Source organism: Carassius auratus, chromosome 2, assembly GCF_003368295.1.
Source record: "Carassius auratus strain Wakin chromosome 2, ASM336829v1, whole genome shotgun sequence".
In the NCBI taxonomy this organism is placed as follows: domain Eukaryota; kingdom Metazoa; phylum Chordata; class Actinopteri; order Cypriniformes; family Cyprinidae; genus Carassius; species Carassius auratus.
In genome coordinates, this window is record NC_039244.1 from 9,166,171 (window position 1) to 9,173,108 (window position 6,938).

Sequence of the window (6,938 nt, forward strand, 5' to 3'; positions counted from 1 at the left end):
GCTCACACTATTATCAGGCAAGGCTGCCTTATGGGGAACGGCGGTGTGGGAGAATCAACATCCGTGCTGTGCCTCGTTCCACCTCCTATCTGAAGAGATGAAGAGAGTTTTCGACCGGGCCGCGACCGGCAGGGAGGCCGCCCATCGCCTCTCGGAACTCCAACAAGGACACTCATCTGTCACTGAATACTCCATCGAGTTCCGGACCCTGGCGGCCGCGTGCCAGTGGAACGAGGCGGCGCAGTGGGATAGATTCCTGCATGGGTTATCCGACCGTGTTCAGCAGGAGATCTACCTCCTCGAGCTGCCTCCTACCCTCAACGAACTCATTGACCTGGCGTTGCGGGTGGAGGCCAGGTTTAATCGCCTGGGCCGTCAACACAGTCCCTCCAGACAACCCTTCTCTTCCGGTAGGGGGCGCTTGAGTCGAGAGAACACGGTCGGTTCAGTCGACGATCACGAGCCCATGCAGGTGGGTCGAGCTCGGCTATCCCGGAGGGAGAGGGAACGGCGGAGGTCCCAAGGACTATGCTTGTACTGTGGAGGCGCTAATCATAACAACTACTCTTGCCCGGTAAAAGAGTCAGCCCGATAGTAAACCTGAGGCTACTATCGGGTGGGATCTCCACCGAGAAGTCCTCACCCACATCCTCGACCCTCCTTCCGGTGAAACTGCGGTGGAGGAATCAACATCATGAATGCCAAGCTCTTCTGGACTCTGGAGCCGAAGGTAATTTCATTGATTCTTCACTTGCACATCACCTGAACATTCCTGTCCTTCCTGTGTCTCTCCCCATCCATGTCACCGCACTCAACGGCCAGGAACTGCCTCCTGTCACCCATCATACTGAACCCATCACACTCATCACATCCGGCAATCATCAAGAAACTATATCCTTTTTTCTCATGGACTCCCCTGTTGCTCCCATTGTTTTAGGTCACCCCTGGTTGTCCAAACATAATCCACGAGTGGAATGGGGTTCGAACACTATCACATTGTGGAGTGAAAGTTGTCATGAGTCTTGTTTGGTTTCTGCCTGTCCTGTTGTTCCTGTGTCTGTCTTTCAGAAGGAGATCATGGCGTTGCCAAACGTGCCCGTAGAGTATCTGGACCTGAAGGAAGTGTTCAGTAAGTCCCGGGCTGCTTCTCTTCCTCCGCATCGTCCCTACGACTGTGCCATAGACTTAGTGTCAGGTAAATCTCCGCCTAAAGGCAAGTTATACTCTCTTTCTATTCCTGAGAGGGAGGCCATGGAGAAATACATTTCTGATTCCCTTGACTCTGGATTCATCCGTCCTTCCTCATCTCCAGCGGGGGCGGGGTTCTTTTTTGTGGGTAAGAAGGATGGTTCTCTGCGACCTTGTATTGATTACCGGGAGCTGAACAACATTACTATTAAGAATACTTATCCATTACCACTCATGTCTTCAGCTTTCGAGAGGTTGCAGGGAGCATCGGTATTCACAAAATTGGATTTACGTAACGCTTATCATTTGGTCCGCATCAGGAAGGGGGATGAATGGAAAACTGCCTTTAATACCCCTAGAGGGCATTTTGAATATTTGGTTATGCCGTTCGGGCTTTCCAACTCGCCCGGGGTTTTCCAAGCACTCGTAAATGACGTGTTGAGAGATATGGTAGATCAGTTTATATATGTTTACCTGGATGACATACTGATTTTTTCTTCATCTCTCCAGGAACATGTCCAACATGTCAGACGAGTGCTCCAGAGGTTACTAGAGAATGGGCTTTTTGTCAAGGCGGAGAAGTGCGTATTCCATGCACAGTCGGTCCCCTTCCTAGGGTTTATCGTGTCGTCTGAGGGAATACGAATGGACCCTGACAAGGTAAAGGCTGTGATAGATTGGCCATCTCCAGATTCCCGTAAGGCCCTACAGCGGTTTCTGGGGTTCGCCAATTTCTATCGGCGTTTTATTCGTAATTACAGCCAACTAGCCTCACCTCTGACAGCCTTGACTTCCCCCAGTACTCCGTTCAGGTGGTCTGACGCAGCTGAAACTGCGTTTTCCAACCTAAAGAGCCGCTTTGTTTCGGCTCCCATCCTTGTCGCCCCTGATCCCACACGGCAGTTCGTGGTGGAGGTCGACGCATCAGAGGTGGGGGTAGGAGCAGTGTTGTCCCAACGTGCTGCTTCAGACGATAAGGTCCACCCTTGCGCGTTTTTCTCTCATCGATTATCTCCTGCCGAACGTAATTATGACATTGGCAATAGAGAGTTGTTGGCGGTCAAATTAGCGTTGGAGGAGTGGCGCCACTGGTTAGAGGGTTCAGGGGTTCCCTTTATTGTTTGGACCGATCATAAGAATTTAGAATACATTAGAACTGCTAAAAGACTCAATTCCAGGCAGGCTCGGTGGGCACTTTTTTTCGGTCGTTTTGATTTTACCCTATCGTACCGCCCGGGTTCCAAGAATGTTAAACCCGATTCTTTGTCACGTCTTTTTGATCCCTCCGCCCGTTTACTCCTGAGTGTATTTTGCCTGAGAGATTAGTTGTCTCAGCACTCGTATGGGAGGTCGAGTCGAAGGTCAAGACGGCCTTAGAAGGGGTAACGCCTCCGTCCGGTTGCCCACCGAACCGCTTATTTGTGCCGGAGGAGTTAAGGTCCGAAGTTGTCCGGTGGGGTCATTGTTCCAACATGGCTTGTCATCCAGGGATAAGTAGAACTAATGGGTTGGTTAGACAACGATTCTGGTGGCCACGTATGGCTCGCAACGTCCGCGATTTTGTTTTGGCTTGCTCAGTGTGTGCCAGTGGTAAGTCATCTAACCGACCTCCTGATGGGCTCCTTCAACCGCTGTCTGTCCCTTCGAGACCCTGGTCACATATCGCTCTAGATTTTGTTACCGCCCTCCCGCCCTCTAATGGCATGACAGTCGTTTTGACTGTAGTGGACCGGTTCTCGAAGGCGGCACATTTCATTCCCTTGCCCAAATTACCTACAGCCAAGGAGACAGCGGTTACTGTGTTAGATCACGTCTTTCGGCTTCATGGCCTCCCGGTAGACATGGTCTCAGACAGGGGATCCCAGTTTATATCCAAATTTTGGAGAGAATTTTGCAAGTTATTAGGAGCGTCAGTTAGCTTGTCGTCGGGTTATCATCCCCAAAGCAACGGACAGTCTGAGCGAGCCAACCAAGATTTAGAGAGGACGTTGAGATGTTTGGTCTCCAAGAATCCTTCTTCCTGGAGTCAACAACTCTCTATGGTGGAGTACGCCCACAATTCGTTGCCAGTGTCTGCTACGGGCCTCTCTCCGTTCCAGTGTAGTGTAGGGTACCAGCCACCAGCATTTCCCAGTCTGGAATCTGAAGTCACGGTCCCCTCCGCTCACGCGTTTGTCCAGAGGTGCCACCGCACCTGGACCAGAGCCCGTGAGACTCTGCTCAGGGTGAGGGAGCGCACTAAGGCCAAGGCCGATCGCCACCGGTCAAAGCCTCCCGTCTACGTCGTGGGTCAAAAAGTGTGGCTTTCTACCAGTAACATTCCATTGCGATCCGTTTCTAACAAATTAGCTCCCAAATTTATCGGCCCGTTCACTATCACCAAGATCATTAGTCCGGTGACAGTCCGCCTCAAACTACCTCCTGCGTACAAGAGGATACACCCCGCCTTTCATGTGTCCAAAATTAAACCCGTGTTTTATGCACGTATTAATCCGCCTACTCCGGTTCCCCCGCCGCCGCGTCTCGTAAAAGGGGAACCAGCATATTCGGTTAATCGTATTCTGGACTCGAGACGGAGGGGACGAGGATTCCAGTATCTGGTGGACTGGGAAGGTTACGGTCCGGAGGAGAGGAGTTGGGTACCTGCTAGGGACATATTGGATCACTCCCTTATTGATGAATTCAATCAGCAGGTAGGCCCTTCTGGGAACTCCAGGAGGAGTTCTTAGAGGGGGGGGTACTGTCACGGTTGGTAAACCGTGATCTCGGGTTGTTTACACTTTGTGGTGAATTCTGTGTGTTCTGCGTTTGCACTGATTAGTTGTGGGCATCTCCGTTAATTGTATCAGCAACAGCTGCCACTCATTACTCATCTCCTATATATATGGCTTGTCTCACGTCTTGTGTTTGTGAGATCGTTGTTTCATGTCGTTGTGTTACCCCCGTCTGGTTAAGGTGTTAGTTTGCGTTTGGATGTCTGTGTTTTTCCTAGAACCTCATCCACTCTCCGCACGATCACTCAGCCACGGACACTTACCTTCGGCTCTATTCCCCGCAGTTCCTGTGCCACTCTCTCCTGCTGCCTCACACCACCAAGACCCGGACTTCCCACCTACACTCCACCTCAGGCCGGATTTTTCACCAACCACCGTCTCCCTGCAGTGTTATCGTCCCATCGTCTTTGTGTATCATTGTTCTACTTGTCTTCATTTCATTAAATCCTGTTAACTCGCATTTGTTTCCGGACTGTCTTTCACCAGCCGTCACAAACAGCCTAGGACGCTCCCAGAAAAAATTCCAGTTATTAACAAATAGCAGTTTCTGCGAACAGTCTCGATCAGGCTGCTTAAGTCCCTTTTCAGCGTCTCCGTCTGCCGCAGCGTGGTGTCGTTAACCCCGGCATGTAGCACGACCGTTCTGGGGCTCTCGTCGGCCTTCAGGATCACGGGTATCTGCGAGGAAACATCGAGAGTACAAGCACCAGGGAAACAATGAGTGTGCACTTTACCTTCGGCTAACGTAGCACGGACGTGTCGGACGATGGAGTCTGCAATGATCACAGCGTCGTGTCCTGTCTCGCAGAGGGGAGCAGAGCGGTTCCGGATGGAGATCTCGAAGACCGGAGGGGGAGAAGTCGTTGCCCGGGGCCCGGCTCGCGTCCTCCACTGTGGATGCACCCAGGGTCTGTGGAGTCCCGGCGCCGGAGTGAATGACATCCGGGAAGATCGCGACCTGGGTGCACCGGGTCTGTGAAGAGAAACACACAGAGTAGACTTGGTGGGACTGTTAACAGCACGCTGTATACTTACCCTGGACTTCTGAGCGTCAGCCCGGGATGATTCCAGCACGACTCTCTGCTCTCTCAGCTGGGCCTGCCTCACCTCCAGGTTGCGAATCTGCTTCCCCACGGCCTCGAGCTCGAGCTCGAGCTGCATTCGGTGCGTCCCCCACCTGCAATCAAAGGTAGACATTCATCCACCATAATAGCAAGTAACAGTGAGTACAGCAGTAGTAATGTGTGTGAATAGAGTATAAGCAATGTAAGTGCGTTTAGCAACAACCACACATGCTGATGCTAATGGGCTATAAGCTAATAGCAGACCTGGCAAATCAAAATAAAACTAGTGATAGCGAGGCACTCATATTTTTTTTTTTTGTTGTAGAATACAATATAGGATATTCACACGTAATATAAACGGAAACAATGGTGTATAAAATTGATTTTTAAGTTAAAAATAGTCGATAAAAAGAATACAGTGACGGAGCTCAAACGCAGTATAGATGCCAGATAAAGTGCTTGAAAATGCTGTGCATTAGCTGCATAATAATTTGCTTTCCTACCAAATGGTTAATCATTGTTTTCATAAAATAAGCAGCTCTGCTCTAGTCTGTGCATGTGTCCGTAGTGTGCTCTTTATTAATGCTTGCAATCTAATGGAGGAGAGTGGGGGAAAAAAATCTTGCAGGAGGTTGCTGCTTCAGTCAGCGATGGCACAAAATGACAAATTATGGTTAAACCGAGAAATAAAAACTTGAGTAGCCCCCTCTTAAGTCTGGTTTTGTTTTCCATGGTAGAGTGTTTGCTTCAAGCATTTAAAGGTAAAAAAAAATTTCCATGCTCAGTTAAACTAAGTCGCAAGACTGTCGCGATTAAAGTGAAAAGTGAAAATGAATCAAAAGTGTTAATTGTGGTATACATTTAAGATCAGCTCACAATGCATACAAATCGTATGCAGTGTTCCCCAGCATTAGGGTAGGCTATTATTGGCATTATACCTAATCACACACTGCGTTGAACGCTACAGTTGTGTCCAGATCATGTGAAATTGAAATTACCTATTGAAGGATGTATGAATATGACATGTCATTCTGCCACCAAAAATATAATCAACATTAATCGTCATTGTCACTAAAATCTAAGGACATTCAAATGTAAGGACATTCATACAAACTGTTTGTAGCTGTCCACATGCGCTGCCTGCTGGCAATTTGCTGATTTTGTTTAGAACAATGCAAGATTGCTAATGTGCTTTTAAATTATTTACAAAGTAAGGTGTGTGTGTTTCCGTGTGTCTGTCTCTGTGTCTCTGTGTGTGCTTTATTCTAAGATGAGAGTATGTATGTACACAGGTAATTTACCACAGTTGTAAAGTGCTGGAAAATTGAAATATCCTTGGATGTGCTTGAAAGTCCTTGAATTTTACTTTGGAAGGTGTAAGAACCTTGGTGTATTCTCTGAAACAACAGGGGTATTCTCTGAAACAACAGGGTAGTAATTGTCCTCAAAAACCATCAGGAATCACAAATGAGAAGTCATTGGCTGCATCCAAAAACTTTAGGAAGCTGACTCGCTGCGTATCAGGCAATGACTTGCAGGCAGCGTTTTTGCATGAAGGCACCTCATGAACTGACTTTGGCCAGGCTTCTGAAACAGAGTAATGGTTCTACAGCATGATCTACAGCAAAATATAGAGAGTTTTGGTGATATTTCCTTCAAAACATACATTTAGACAAAATATGACACCGACCGCAACTTCCAGATGCCATTTTTATTTTTGGATTAACTGTCACAGAATTGAATGCACTCTCTCTCCGGTTTTTCACAAGTTCATCAAACCTCTGTGGTAAGAATCTTTCATCAAGCACTGTGAGTAATGGCTTCTCTTGCTATTGTTATTTGCACTGCTTGACACATGTATAGTTAATCTATCCCTGTCGGTGATGAGGCATTCACATGTGATAAATGCAGG